The following is a 16,799-nucleotide window of genomic DNA, read 5'->3' on the forward strand; positions in this document are numbered from 1 at the left end:
TTTCCTAAAACATGAGAGTAGCTCAAAATACATTACGTAGCTAATAAAGTATTTTGGAAGTACATACAAATATTCAACGCATGAAACTAAAGTTCTTATCAACCTTGGTTCTAAAGTGTGCGTACTGCATGTGGAACAACTTAATGCCAATTAAATATTCAATACAGTTCCATTTAAGAAAAGGACATCAAAAAATGGACTTGACAATATTTCTATGCTCGCTGAGGTCCACACAATATTTCAAAGAAGATTCTAGCAAGGCAAAGGTTAACTAAATTGTAAAGGCAAAATAAAGATTATACAACATTCCAAAAGATGTATCTTCCTAAAAAGAGAGCAATTCAAAATATTCTCTGACGTTATCCTGGCTCTGCCTTCAAAAGTTTGCCCAAGTTTAGGACATAAGTGACCAAGTGCTATTGGGAAATAGGCTAAATACAAATGTTTCTACATACGGACATGCTGTTGACATTCTTCAGAGGACACTTTGCTAAGGCTACCAAATCTTCACAGCCTCTGTGTGCCCCTACTTCCTTATTTCCAGGCCTCCTGCTCCTTGGATTACAATCAACCCATGTTCCAGCAATCAATTAGAGTAGCTAAGCAGTTTCGAGTCTCGAATGTGAGATTAGACATTAATATTATGAAATTACTTCTCCTTCTCAGCACTGATCCCAAACCTTATTTGAGGAAGCCTTTTTTCTGACAAAATGACTTCTGTGGCACCAAAACATTTTCCTTCACTCTGGCCCATTCAGTCTCACTCCACCCACTATCCAATAGTTGTGGCTTTAAGGAGCTTATATGGATTGCACTGTCTATGCTTTATTATCTTTAGCACACATGAGGTCAATCGACATATTGAAAACACCAACAGTTTAAAACAGGAAGGTGACATTTGGAATCCCATATTGCTAAATCATGTGCAATCTTTAGAATTGAGGTTCATCTGTAACTAACAGGTTTTTGCAACATATTGTGGGTACTGCTATTGTAATACACATATATCAAAAGGATAGTAAACTAAACAAATCAAACAATGAGCACCACAGTGTCTAGCTTTTATACAGCATATATACATAAAGATAACTATCCCTAATATTGTCTTGGTGTGATTTTGCAATTACTCACTGGATAGTAAGATCTGGGTAATTCAATGTAAGTCTCTGGACTAGCAGTAGGCAAGAATACAAGATTACTTGAGCTCAGACAGGACTTAGAGTCTTCAGTTCATTTAGTTTTATGGCCCTCATTACAACCCTGGCGGTCGGTGTAAAAGCGGCGGTAATACCGCCAACAGGCCGGCAGTGAAAAAAATGAGATCACGACCATGGGGGAAACTGCCAACATAGACAGCCACTTTAACACTCCGCCCGCCACGGCGGTAGAAACAAACACAGCGGCGGTAACCGCCAACAGACAGGCGGAAGACAAGGTTCTGCCCACTGTATTACAACAGACCTATCCACCACCTTTTCCGGGGTGGTACCAACGACATCAAAAGCACAGCGGAAACAGTCTGTGGAACGGAAACCACTCACCTTTCAACACCCAACGAGGACCCAGGACGCCATGGAGCCCAAGTTACAGGTCCTGCCCATGTTGCTTTACCTCCTCTTGCATCAGGAGCAGCAAAGACGCCGGCGACGACCACGTGAGTACTGCACCTAGCACACACTGGAGGGGGGAGGGAAAAGAGAGTGACACACACATGCAACACCCCCACCCCCACCCTCACCCACAACACCATACACACAAATACATGCAGCAACATTACATATACACCCTGTCACCCCCTGAAAGAATGCAAGGACAAAAGGAAATGATTGTAACAAGTGTAATCATTGAAAAATCAGTTAGGCCAAATTAAAATATCAGTATATACAAATATGTACACCAACTACACAAGTCCGGATATGAATGACATCATTGTCCGTGGATCCGTGTCCCAAAATGCATGGGCAAAGCACACAAGATACCTGACTCGAAATGGAGAGAACACTGCAGGGGCATCAGATGGAAAATAAACAGGCACATCAGCGGGAGGGAGGGCACCTCAGCCGGATGAACAGACAACGCCACTACTCCACTAGGGGGCCCACAGTTTGGTCCTGGGGAGTGCAAAGCCACATTCTTTCAAGTCTCTGCAGTGGGTGGTTTGCCCACTGCTTTATCCTGGGGAGCGCAAAGCCACAGTCTCTCAAGTCTCGCAAGTGGGTGGTTTGCCCACTTCTTTATCCTGGGGAGTGCAAAGCCACAGTCTCTCAAGTGGATGTGATTCTCCACTGGTTCTGGAGGGGGCATTGTGCCCAGAGTGCTTCATCCTGCCAAGGACAGAGGTAGTGGATATGATTCTCCACTCGTTCTGGAGGGGGCATTGTGCCCAGAGTGCTTCATCCTGCCAAGGACAAAGGTAGTGGATAAGATTCTCCACTGGTTCTGGAGGGGGCATTGTGCCCAGAGTGCTTCATCCTGCCAAGGATTAGGTGAGTGGATGTGATTCTCCACTGGTTCTGGAGGGGGCATTCGGCCCAGAGTGCTTCATCCTGCCAAGGACAGAGGTAGTGGATGTGATTCTCCACTAGTTCTGGAGGGGGCATTGTGCCCAGAGTGCTTCATCCTGCCAAGGACAGAGGTAGTGGATGTGATTATCCACTGGTTATGGAGGGGGCATTGTGCCCACAGTGCTTCATATGCAGTGTGGCAGGTCCCATTCCCTCACCTGGGTGTGTGTGCCACGAGATTGCCTGGGAACAGGTAGCATGATACTTCATGGAGGCAGAGACACACTCCACCCTGCTGCGACTTCACCTGCCACATACAGGTACAAACGTGCTGGGTGTCGTGCCTCATGTACGCTGTGCAGGGTCCAGGACGTCTCCTGTGTTATGTTTTGTAATGGACTACTCCATTTGTCTTGCATTAGTAGGGGAATGACTTTAATCCCCCTCTCTTGATGTATAGTAATGGTTTGGTCTGTGATGTCACTAATGTAATTTAAATAAATGGTCTAGGGAAGTTTTCCCAAGGGACGGAATTAACGGAACACTGTGTGGAGTGTTGGATTTATGGATGCTACTGCTGCTGGGTTCCTGTGGCCCCGCAAACACAACAGATTGACGACGAGGGTGGGATCCCTGGTGATTGGACCCCCTTGTGTTCTTACTTGTTGGCGCTCCCTTTGGGAGCTTTGTTCTTCAGCCTGTGCTCCGCGGGTAGTGAGGCGAGCGAGCGGTGCGCACTGAGCGTTGCTGCCCTGCGGAGTGGCGTCCTTTCGCAGCACGTTCCCCGAGGAGGCCCGTGGTGAAGCGGGGCTTGCTGGAGGCGTCCTGGAGAGGCGTGCTGGAGAGACGTGACGCATTCCCCAGCGGGGTGTGCTGGAGGCGTGCTGGAGATCCGTGGCGTGGCACATTCCCTGACGGGAATGATGGTTACCGGAGAAACCAGACTTTGCTGCATTTGACGGGATGGTCTTTCCCTGGAGCTACCAGTGCTACACGGCGGGCATTCAAGTGGTTGCAACCAGGATCAGCCGTATTGGAGGGCAAGCGGTGAGCTGTGTGGATGGCCTGAACTGTTAACATCGTGTTGAGTTTTTGGTGTGCATTTACCCCCAAGTGACTGTGTATTCTGGAGTGCTGTAGGATACGTGGCTCCTGTACATGGAGGGAGGATTCTGTTTGGACATTTCCGCTTTCATACCCCAGAAGTATGTGTATTTGACTTTAAACACACAGTGACTTTGGTGTTGCGTTCTGCCTGTCTCATCCCATTTTGCGTATCCGTGGCTGCCTGTGGGGGTGGTCTAACGGCGCAGGTGTGAGGTGTAACTATGGCGTCTATACCTGTGCTGGAACCTTTTGTTATTGATGGCCCCCCATCTGCCCTAGCTGCTCAGTGGAAGGAGTGGGTGGATAGGTTGGAGACCTACTTCGCTGCCACCGCTTTGGATGATGACAGGCGTCGTCCCATGCTTTTACTTTTGGGGGGTGCAGACATTCATAAACTGGGACGATCAGTGGCCGAAGAGGGCCCACGGTACACTTATCAGACATTGCAACAGGCACTTACAAATCATTTTGAGCCTCTGGCGAATCCTGATTATGAAGGTATACTTCTCAGACAGGCTAGGCAGCTTCCGCATGAATCAGTTGATACTTTCTACGCCAGGCTTAAAGACCTAGTCCGGACATGCACTTTGGTGGACGTGGAAGATGAAGAATGAGCACAGTTCATACAGGGATGTGCATCTGTAAAATTGAGGGAACATATATTGCAAGTCCCGGGTATGTCAATGGTAAATATCCTTATGCTGGGAAGGTCTAAGGAACTTTCTAAAGTACGTGCAGCACATATGGAAGCAGCATTGCAGACCCAGGTCAAGGTGGAGCCAGTAAATGCAGTTGCCGCTGCGAATGTGGATAAAAAGGAGATCCAGGCAAAAGACCACCATGTCGTTGAGATCCTGTTACTCTTGTGGATCCCGTTCCCTCATCAAGTGGTGTGTCCTGCGCAGGGCAAGAAATGCTCAAGTTGTAATAAGTTGAATCATTTCACCAAAGTCAATGCCCTGTCCTCGGTCACAGAAGTTTAAAGCTGTCAATTCAGTACAACCCCCGGTTCTGATAGAAGAAGATGATGATCTGGATGACGATGAGGACGGTGAAGGTACAGTCCATGTGATACATGCGTTGCAACCCAGTAGGCATCCTCGGAAGCGAGCGCCAAGATGTCCGGTTTTCCTGGCATGCCACAAGGTTGACGCACTAATTAACACTGGTGCTTCCATTACTGTTATGGCAAAATCTGTTTTAAGGCGTCTTCCTTTTCAGCCCCAGCTACGACCTACGACTACTCAAGTTTATGCGTTTGGATCATCTAGGCCTTTGCCATTGGCAGGTGTATTCACCACAATACTATCTCATGAGGAACATTTAATACAGACTAAGGTGTTTGTCACTGTTACTGGGTGGGACATGTTACTAAGCTGCCGGACGGCAGAGCAACTCAATCTTATTTCTTTTGCATTTAGTGTTCACCTGGAGACCGTGGAGAGCCTGATAACTGAGTTTAAGCCCCTATTCGAAGGCATAGGTTGCCTAAAGGATTGGATGCTGTGGTTACACATTGATAAGTCCATACAACCTGTGGCATTGAAGCATCACAGGGTTACTTTCCATCTGAGGCCCAAGGTTGAGGAGGAGCTTCGGAAGTTGGAGCAAGCGTATATCATTGAGAAGGTTGATGGGCCCACGCCATGGGTGTCGCCCATTGTGATTGCCAGGAAGCCCAAGCAACCTGGGGAGGTGAGGATTTGTGTGGATATGTGCCTGCCCAACATTGCCATTAAGCGTGAACGCCATCTGACACCTACGGTTGATGACATTGTTGCAGAGGTGGCGGGATCGACATGGTTTTCAAAGATGGACTTAAGGGCAGGATACCATCAGCTATTATTACATCCCGACTCTAGAGGCATAACCACGTTCTCCACTCATATGGGTCTCTGGCGCTATAAACGTTTGAACTTTGGGATTTCCAGCGCCGCAGAGGTCTTTCAGGACACGATTTGTGGGGTACTCGCTGGTCTACCAGGCGTCATCAATGTCAGCAATTACATACTTGTGCATGCTCCCAGTAAGGAGTTACATATTACTCGACATAGAGCCACATTTCAGAAGCTTTACGAGAATGGTCTGACGCTTCACAAGGACAAGTGTTCTTTTTTGCAAACAGAAGTGGCATTCTTTGGGTATCGATTCTCTAGAGAGGGTGTGTTGCCTGACCCAGCCAAGGTATAAGACATCCAGTCTGCCAGGGCTCCCATCAGTGTCTCTGGTGTCTGCAGTTATCTAGGGATGCTAAATTACTGTGGGCGATTTATCAAGAACTTGACTGCTCTGACAGGCCCCCTCAGGGACCTTATTAAGGCCAATGCTGTTTGGGAATGGGGACCTGATCAGGTTCTGCTTTCCAAGCTACAAAGTCAGCACTGTCTGAGCACACCACTTTAGTATACTTTAATCCCAAGAAGGAGTCGGAATTGTCAGTGGATGCTAGTCCCATAGGGTTGGGAGCCGTGTTGGCACAAAGGCAAATTGATGGGGAATGGGCTCCTGTGGCGTATGACAGAGACTGAGCAGTGTTATTCCCAGATTGAAAAAGAAGCCATTGCCGTGCATTGGGGCTGTAGACACTTTCATTTGTACCTGTAAGGTCAGCCTTTTGTAGTACATTCTGATCATAAGCCTTTGATTCCATTGTTTAATGGGTCTTCCTCTAAGCCACCCCACAAATTGAAAAGTAGATTTTGAAGCTACAAGACTATCGTTTTCTGGTGGTATTTCATCCTAGCAGTTTGAACCCTGCCGACTACCTATCAATATATGCCAGGCCTGCTACTTCTCGAGAGATCGCAGATGCAGAGGAAGTGGAAGAGTATGTAAGGCTAATCGTGGAACGGTCTCGTCCGTTGCCCCTGTCTCTCGATGAAATCAGGTCAGCCACAGATGACGATGAGTGTTTAACGTTGGTGATGTCAGCTGTGTTATCTGGACAATGGCATTCTATACTTCGGAATATGACTCTTCGGACGGCGGAAGCTCGCACCATGTTATCATCTCTACATAAGGTCCGACAGGAGTTGGCTGTATCTCCTGATGGTTGCCTGCTAAGAGGGCATATGCTTGTCATTCCCATGGCATTGCAGCACTCTGTTGTGGAACTTGCCCATGCTTCTCATCAAGGCATGGTGAAGACTAAATCTAGATTAAGGAGCAAGGTGTGGTTTCCGGGACTCGATGATCTTGTTGGAAGGGTCGTACGTCAATGTATGATGTGTCAAGCTGTTGGTCAGGCTGAACTTCCTCCACTGATTATTACTGAGACTATTCATCCTGTCCCCTGGTTTCGAGCGTGTGCTGATTTTGGCAGTACGCCAGATGGCCGTCATACTTTTGTTGTGATAGATGACTTTTCAAAATACCCTGAGGTTGAAATCATGCACTCTATCACTGTGGCACAGGTTGTACCGCGTTTGGAGAAGATCATGGCTACCCATGGTTTGTTGCAGGAGATTCGTACTGACAATGGACCTCCATTTTCCAGTCAAGAGTTTGCTGAATATTTACGATCTCGAGGAATTGTGCACAGAAAGATTACCCCTCGTTGGCCTCAGGCAAACGGAGAGGTGGAACGGTTCATGAGAACTTTAAATAAAGTACTGCGTATTGCCATTGCTGAGGGTCATAATGTGGACTGTGCTGTGTAAGCTTTTCTATGGGAATATCGTTTGACTCCACATGTTACCACCGGAGTAACGCCTAGTTCCGTATGCATTAATAGGGACGTGAGAGATACCATTCCCAATGTTCCGGAACCATCTGATCTGCACTGTCAGGTGGGAGAAGCATTGTCCAAAAGACAGATCAGAAATGAAAAGATGTCACGGAAAAGGGGAGCTAAGGAACGTGATATTTATGTCGGGATTTGGTTCTAGTGAAATGCAGAAAAGGGGGAAGTAAATTTGTGTTACCTTTTGAGAAGGATCCATGGGTGGTGAGTGAAGTCAAGGGTACCATGATCACTGCTACACGAGGTCAGGAACAATCATGAGGAATATTTAGTTTTTTAAAAAGGTACATACACCAGACTTTTCGGGGATTTTAGGGAAATCCTCATGTGTTTTGGACACTGGGAGCCTTGCTAATCATGATACTGATGTTGTTGCCTCTCAAAGTCCATGTTTGGTGACTGAGGGTACATCGTCTAGTGGGTCAACGAGCTCGGATCTGCAGAGCCCTGAGGGTTGTTTGGTTTCGGAGCCTGACACACATAGATCTGTACCAGTAAGCCCTGTTCTGCAGGACTCTGATGATCGTGTGGTGTCAGACTCTGACACACACAGGTCCGAGCCGGCTGGCTCGGCTGCATTAAGCCGTGGGAATGGTCAGTATAATTTACATCCCCGCCCAAAATGTTCCACCAGGCTTCAAGGTTATGTACTGGACTGATTGTGTCTTATATCTTAGATGTATGCTAGAACTCTAGCCCATTTTGGGTAGATGCTGTGAACTATAGTAATGTCTGGTTACGTTTATTTTTTCTGTTTTTGTTATAGGTAAAGGAGGAATGTTATGTTTTGTAATGGACTCCTCCATTTTTCTTGCATTAGTAGGGGAATGACTCTAATACCCCTCTCTTGATGTATAGTAATGGTTTGGTCCGTGATGTAACTAACGTAATTTAAATAAATGGTCTAGGGAAGTTTTCCCAAGGGACGGAAGTAACGGAACACTATGTAGAGTGATGGATTTATGGATGCTACTGCTGCTGGGTTCCCGTGGACCCGCAAACACAACATCCTGCAGCCTCGGACGGCTGCCCACTGGGGATGGTAGCCATGTGAGCTGTGGTGGCACTGTCTGAGCATGTCGCGGGACTGGTGGCGGTGGTTGCAGCAGTGTCTGTGGCGGATCTGCTGGCAGTGGTGCATGTGTCAGCACCTTTGGAGAGACACAGCAGGACGTCTCCTGCAGCCTCGGACGGCTGTCCACTGGGGATGATGCTGGGGACTGTTGCTGAGGCAGCAGACATGCAGGTGGCGATGCAGGTGGCGGTGCAGGTGGCGGTGCAGGTGACAGTGTCCACCGCCGTACAGGTTGATGTTCTGGTTGACAGAAGGGGTGACTCTGGTCCCTCAGCCGGAGCCTCCGTGCCCTGTCCTGACTTGCTCTTCGCCTTGTGTCCCTTCCCCACCTTTGATGTCCCTGCTAGTCCCTTGGTATTGTCCCCTTTTGGCTTGGAGGAGCCCTTGCTTGGTGGTTGGTGCGGCTTCTTCCTCCGGCATGTGGGCACCTTCTTCACCTTGGCAGGTGGTGGAATGGCCTGCTCCTTGGCCTCGCTAGGTGGCACACTGGCAGCCCTGATGGGTGCCGCCCGCGATGTGATCGGACTTGCTGAGACCACTGTGCAGGATGATTTGGTGGCTGAGGTGCTGGGCTGGGACCTGAACAGCCTGGCCCTAGGGGAAGGACAGGGGAGGTGTAGGGAAGACGTCAATGTTAGCCAGGAAGAGTTTCTTAGACACACTGGGATGGGAAGATGGAGGGGGTTTAGGAGTGGAGGAAGAGGTAGTGGTTGTAGGAGGTGTACGTCTGCTGAATTTGGGTGAAGGTGCATGGGCCTGAGACTGTTGTGAGGTGGATGGCTGTTGGTGGGTGTGTGCCTGCGTTTGTGTACTTTGGGAGGAGGGCTCACAGACACACTGGGAGAGGACACAGGGGATGTGCGCATGGTAGTGGAGGTGGTGATTGCACGTGAGCGGTGTGTGGTGATGGGTGTGCTGGTGATGGAGATAGTGGATGAAGATGTAGTACATGCAGGTGTGAGTGGAGACGAGACAGGGAAGAAGGAGCAGGACGTGGAGGAGGGGGACACAGTGGAGGCAGGGGATGTTGGTGTGTCTGCATGTGGATGGTGCTTGTGTGAGTGCCTGTGGGATGCGTGGAACTTATGTTTGCCATGTCCACTCTTCTGTGTTGATGAGTGTGCATGCTGGTCTGATGGTGTGCTTGGGATAGGCTGAGGTACAGGCGATTGGGTCTGGGTAGAGGAAGTTGGAGGGGGGAGGCTGGACACAGGGACAATGGCTGCCATCAGTGCTAAGGCCACAGCCTGAAATGCTCTCTGTTGGGCCGCCATGCCAGAATGAATGCTCTCCAGGTATGCATTTGTTTGCTGCAAATGCCTCTCAACACCCTGGATGGCATTCAAAATGGTTGATCGCCCAACAGTGAGGGATCTAAGGAGGTCAATAGCCTCCTCACTGAGGGCAGCAGGGCTGACTGGGGCAGGGCCTGAGGTGCCTGGGACGAAGGAGATGCCCACCCTCCTGGGTGAGCGGGCACAGGAAACTCGATGAGGGGTTGCTGGGAGGATGGTGCTTGGATGGGGGGTGGCGGCTGTACCTGTTGATGTGGTGGGCACAGAGGTGCCCGCCACCGCAAGGGAGCTCCCATCAGAGGAGGAGTCGCTGTCGCTGGTGTCTCCTCCTGTCCCCGTCGTGGAGCTCCCCTCGCCCTCCGTCCCACTGGTGCCTTCGGACTCCGTTACTTCACCCTCCAGGGCCATGTGGGATGCAGCTCCCTCCTGCTCCGGTTCCATTGCTCCTCTGCCAGATGATGCTAATGCACACAAGGACAGGGTGAGAAAACAAAAAGGGGGGGAAAGACAGAGGAGACACATAGCTAATGCCTGCAACACCACTACCGTTGGCAGACACAACACACAGAGAGCAGCCCTATGCACTAAGCCATGCACTAACAGGTCAGGGGAAAAGCACATGCCCATGGGGGACTCTGTCTAGACCCCTTTCATGCACAGCTGGAACCCATAGGAGCCTGACTAGGAGTAGAGGACAAATACCACCTTTGGGGTTGGAGTGGGACAGAGCCTGCAATCAATGGATCTACCTTTGCACGTCTGCCCTGGCCTAGGGGAACCCACAGCCCACCTCTCCCACTCAGACACCTCGTCAAGCACGCAGAGTCAGCTGAATGAGAGTGTTCTCACCCCCTGCTGTGATGCTCTCAAGCACCCATCCAACTCAGGATATGCTACCGCCAGGATCCGGTACATCAGGGGGGTCATGGTGCGATGGGCACCCCTTCCACTTTGGGAGGCCATCCCCAGCTGGGCCTCCGCCGTCTTCTTGCTCCAGCGGCGCAGGTCCTCCCATTTTTTCTGGCAGCAGGTGCTCCGTCTATGGTAGACCCCCAGGGTCTGCACTTCCTTGGCGATGGCATGCCAAATACCCTTCTTCTGGTGGGCGCTGATCTAGAGGAATAGTGAAGTAAAAATGGATGTTACTCCCCCGTTAAATTGTTTTCACACATTGGCCACAAATCTCCCACCCTGGCACAGAAAAACATATACACACCATCCTCGCATGCTGGCCTGTCCCCCCTGTCTCTTCCATCCACGACACTCCACACAATCATGTGCCATCCACCATGCACACAGTTTACTCACCTGTTTGTCTGGAGGACCGTAGAGTTGCGTGTACTGGGGGAGGACCCCATCTACCTGTTTCTCCAACTCCTCTGCAGAGAAGGCAGGGGCACTTTCCCCAGACACTGTAGCTATTGTCGCTTCCAGATGCAGGTCACAGCAGCACTTGCAGTGTAAGTCCTCTCCTGTTGAAGGTCAGGTATCAAGTGAGGGAACAGATAGAAAATGGTGGTAAAGTCTGCGGCGGTGCGTACCGTCACCGCTGGCGTACATCGTCATTGGCTCCTGGAAGCCATAGGGCCCAATGATAACCAATGGTGAATTGCGCAGCGGTCTTCGACCGCCTACAGCGATGCTGCACAACGCCAGCGCAGTTACCTCATTTCCCCTTGTCCCACCTTACAGGTCAGGCAGCCACCATTTCAGGGGGACCACATGGCAGGCCAACTAACTGCGTCACACCTATTTAGGCCAGGAATATGAACAGATAAAGGCACATAGAGAAAATTTAACAATTGTGCTAAACAGCCTTGTGAAACCTATGTGGTGTCTGACCCTCTGCTCACCATTCTCCTCCATAGGGCACGTCCGCTGGGGCAGGTGATAAGATGGCGGCATCCTCCGGTGTACAGACCCCTGGTGGACCTGTCGACAATGGAAGACAGACACATCATTATCACTTACAGACTTGATCGTGCAACAATCCAGGAACTGTGTGCCCAGTTAGAGCCAGACCTGATGTCAGCTATCTGCCATCCCACAGGAATCCCCCCTCTAGTGCAGGTCCTGTCAGTGCTCCATTTCCTGGCAAGTGGGTCTTTTCAAACCCCAGTAGCCATGGCATCAGGGATGTCACAGCCAATGTTCACTAACGTGTTGCCCAGAGTGTTATCTGCCCTGCTGAAACACATGTGCAGCTACATCGTTTTCCCTCAGGTGGAGGATCTGCCCACAGTGAAAGGTGACTTTTATGCCCTGGGACATATCCCCAACACAATTGGTGCCATTGATGGTACACATGTGTCATTTCCCCCCCGCAGGAATGAACAGGTGTACAGAAACTGGAAAAGCTATCATTCAATGAATGTGCAGGTGGTGTGTTTGGCTGACCAGTACTTCTTCCATGTGAATGCCAAGTATCCAGGCTGTGTGCATGACGCTTACATTTGGAGGAATAGCAGCATCCCTTATAAGATGGGGCAACTCCAGAGGCACTCTGTGTGGCTAATAGGTGAGCCCAAGGTCCCCACACAGTTTAATTTGGTGTCTGGGAGATTCCCTAATGTTTGGTGGATGTCTAACAGTTGTCCCTCGATATTTGCAGGTGACTCTGGTTACCCCAACCTGTCATGGCTATTGACCCCAGTGAGGAATCCCAGTCCAAGGGCTGAGGAACGCTACAATGAGACACATGGGCGAACTAGGAGGATAATGGAGCGCACCTTCGGCCTCTTGAAGGCCAGGTTCCAGTGCCTCCATCTGACAGGTGGATCCCTATACTACTCACCAAAGAAGGTGTGCTAGATTATTGTGGTCTGCTGTATGTTGCACAACCTGGCTTTGCAACGCCAGGTGCCTTTTCTGCAGGAGGATGGGCCAGATGGTGGTCTTGTGGCAGCTGTGGAGCCTGTGGACAGTGAAGAAGAGGAGGCAGAAGAAGAAGATATAGACAACCGTAACAACATCATCATGCAATACTTCCAGTGAGACACAGGTAAGAGGATGGCACTGCTCCCCACATCTCATACTATTGTAGGACCTAGCATAAATCTGCCTTTTTACCTTTGTGTATGGACCCTGACTTGTCACTTTGGCTTTCCATTTCACAGATCTGGGTCCCACTTTGTGCCCTCTGCTATGTTTACTGCTGGCCAACAACTGTGTAACATTGGTATGTGAACAAGTACATTGGCATTGCGATATTTCAGAGAGGTTGCAATTACACATTAGTGAAAGCACAGACTGACTCCAGATTGATTTGTGATTCAAGGGTGTTTATTTATGTGCTAATAAGTGGAGGGTGTGTGCAATGGGCTGGGGTGATGGTGGAGGAATGTCCATGGTTGAGTCCAGTCTCTTGGTCTCAAAGGTGCATTGTCCAATGGGGCATAGGAAGGGGTCCAATGGCAGTTTAAGGTGGACAGGGTGACAAAGTGGGACAGAAGGGTGACATTCAGGAGGGTCTTATTTCCTGGTGGGGGTCTTGGCAATGTTCTCTGTCTTGTTCCTGGATCTCAGGGACCGGGGTGGTTCTCCTTCTGCAGGGGGTGGGGTGCTGGTGGCCTGTTGTTCATGTGGCGGTGCCTCCTGTCCACTAGCGCCGGCAGAGGTGGAGGGCTGTTCATCGTCCAGGCTAGTGTCAGGGTCCTGTTTGTGTGCCACTGTGTCCCTCATGGTGTTGACAAGATCTGCCAGCACCCCTGCAATGGTGACCAGGGTGGTGTTAATGGACTTCGAGTCCTCCCTGATCCCAAGGTAGTGTTCCTCCTGAAGCCGCTGAGTCTCCTGAAACTTGGCCAGTACCGTGCCCATGGTCTCCTGGGAATGGTGGTATGCTCCCATGATGTTGGAGAGTGCCTCGTGGAGGGTCGGTTCCCTGGGCCTGTCCTCCCCCTGTCACACAGCAGTCCTCACAGCTTCCCTGTTATCCTGTGCCTCTGTCCCCTGAACCGTGTGCCCACTGCCACTGACCCTAGGTCCCTGATTGTCTTGGGTTGGTGGGTTTGCCTGGGGTCCCTGTAGTGGTGGACACACTGTTGATTGACGTGTCCTGGGGACAGAGGGATGGGCCCGCTGGGTAGGTGCTGTGGTGGTGTTTCCTGAAGGGGGAGGGTCTGTGGTGGCTTGTGACAGTGGCAGGGGTACCGACTGTCCAGAGGTCCCTGATGGGCCTGGCTGGTCATCTTGATCCAGGTGTGCAGAGCTGCTGTCATCACTGTGGGCCTCTTCTTTGGGGGGACTGGATATGTCTGGCACCACCTGCCCAGTGACGTTGGGCTTGGTCTTGTTGGGGTGTAAATGCATAGTTTTAGTATCTATGTGTGCCATCTTGTGCATTGGGTGAGGTACCCTCTACTCCTGTGCTTGCAATATTGTGTTTGCCCTTTTGTGATAGTTGGTTTGGGGTCTGTGTGGGTATCTGTACTGGACATGCTTTGGTGATGGGGGTCCATGCATAGGTGTTGCATGCAGGGCCTTGGTATTGGGATGTGTGGGTTGTGATAGTGGGGCATACGTGAGGTGTTGGAGTGATGGGGGTGAGGGTGGGGGTATGTGATGGCATGCAGGTGGGGTGGAGGGATATGGTAAATAAGATATGACTTACCAGAGTCCAGTCTTCCTGCTACTCCTGCGAGGCCCTCAGGATGCAGTATTGCCAAGACTTGCTCTTCCCACGTTGTTAGTTGTGGGGGAGGAGGTGGGGGTCCACCACCAGTCCTCTGTACAGCAAGGTCTGTCCTATGGGGGAACTCACCTTCCCCCGTAGGTCGTTCCACCTCTTCCTGATGTCGTCCCGTGTTCTTGGATGCTGTCCCACTGCGTTGACCCTGTTGACAATTCTCCACCATAGCTCCATCTTCCTAGCAATGGAGGTGTGCTGCACCTCTGATCCGAAAAGCTATGGCTCTACCTGGATGATTTCCTCCACCATGACCCTGAGCTCCTCCTCTGAAAACCTGGGGTCCTTTGAGGTGCCATGATGTTGTGTGAGTGATGTGTGAGGTACTGTTTATTGTGCTGTGTGATGTGTTGTGTTGGTGTGTGTTCTTTGAGGTGCGTGGATGTTGTATGAGTGATAGTGTTGTGTGCCTATGGATGCTGGTGTTGTGTTTGCTATTCTCTCTCTCTCAGCTTTTTCAAAATATGTAGTTGTAAGGGTTTGTGGGTAATGTGGGTGTGTGTTTTGTAGTGATAAAAGTGTGTGGGTGTGGTGTGTGTATGTGTATCAGGTGTGTGTATTTCGAACTGTCCAATGTTTTGTAAGTGTGTATTTTGAGCGCGGCTGGGTGTACCGCCAATGGATTTCCACGGTTGTAAGACTGATGCTTTGATTCGTGGGTCGTGATAGTGTAGGAGTATTCTCATTGGCGTGACGGTGTAGGTTTTGGTATCGCCAGTTTATCACTGACCTTTGGTGTGGCGGACTTGTGTGGGTGTCTGTATGGTGGCAGATTCTGAGATGTGGGTCGTAATACCTGTAGCAGAATTCTGCCGCCACCACGGTATGTTGGCGGCCTTCAGCACAGCAGAAAGCGGGATTTATCGCCAGGGTTGTAATGAGGGCCAATATTTATAACTTATGGTGTGAATGATTCCTCTCATTGTTACTAAGTTCAAAAGTAGAGCATGCTGAAACAATAGAGATTTCATATCACATTTACATTTGCCTGTTTTATATGTCTCTGATTTATCTCTGTTTACATTAAACCCAAAATACCTTGCTTGCACTGGACTGGTGTGGCTGCAGATTGCATGTACCAATTCTGACCCTATGTTTTGTCTGCCTTTTCATTTTTCAGGCAACTGCAGTGCAGGGGAGACAAGAAAGAATGCAGATCAGGCGAATAAATCTAACACTAGCACCAAAATGGATTCCAGTAAGTCAGGGACGATCTGTGTAGTGGCATGAATAGCAAAGTATCTTCTTGTCTCTTTAAATGTCCAATGGCTGAGTAGAGGTAAGAGATACGAGGTGTATGGGGCCTGGAATATGTATTGGGTTAGAAGAGGTGTGCATAATTGCCCCATATAGCTGGGGCACCTATGGTCAATGTTTGGACTCTGGAATTAAAGAAGATAAGGAGTCAGTGAGTCTCCTTCAAAATAGCAATAGTCTATCAGGCTAACAAATAGAGGGAAATGTATTTCTGCTTTTACAAATAACAAGAAACAATTCATGGTTCTAAATGAAATGGTGTAAAATATAAAAATTTAAAGGGAATTCACACTAATAACTGATAGGGCCTTCCTGATATTCTGACTGAAGACCTTAGTTAGCTGTAAGGCATCATGGGATTTTTATTGTAGTTAATTTCTATTTCACTCTCTTTCAATGATGTCTGTATTCATCCCTGTGCTCACAGTGAATCAAAGAAAGCCTTGGGGCTGTCTTAAAGAAACAACTGGTTGGAGCACATTATTTTTTTACAGTGATACTCAAAACATTGCCGCTTTTGCAGAGCACTTAATGGGAGTTATATACTTATTGCAGAACTATAACAAAATATTAAAAGCATGAAATTAAAGTTCTTGATATCACTGCTTAACACATACACTTTTTAGGTGTAGCAAGCAGATGTCAGTGGGACATTTGAAACCCCATCTATCAATGGACCTGATATGTTTTCCAAAACTTCTAAGATGGGTGGGATATTATGAAGAAGACTGTATCAAAGTAAAGGTTAACACAATTTTAAGATGACTGAGGATAACTGAGAGATTATTCAAAAACAGCAAAACTCAATTATCCAAGAAATAGTTGGTCGATATATTGTCTATGATGAGGGAAAAAGGCTCTCTGTTTGCAGAATGGCTGCTGTTAGCCTTAGGGTAGTCTTTACCCAACTTATTGCCTGCCTCCCTCATCTTTCTGATCTCCTTGTTGCTGGTTTTAGGACTCTGCACACTTTAACTCTGCTGACCAGTGCTAAAGTGCTTGTGCTCTCTCCCCCAAACAAGGAAACATTTGCTCATACCCCATTGGATTAATTAATTTACTGTTAAGTCCCTAATAAAGTGCATTAGATGTGGCCAGTGCTGTAAACTTAATGCTACTAGTGGCCCTGTAG

The sequence above is a fragment of the Pleurodeles waltl genome, chromosome 8 (assembly GCF_031143425.1).
Source record: "Pleurodeles waltl isolate 20211129_DDA chromosome 8, aPleWal1.hap1.20221129, whole genome shotgun sequence".
In the NCBI taxonomy this organism is placed as follows: Eukaryota; Metazoa; Chordata; class Amphibia; order Caudata; family Salamandridae; genus Pleurodeles; species Pleurodeles waltl.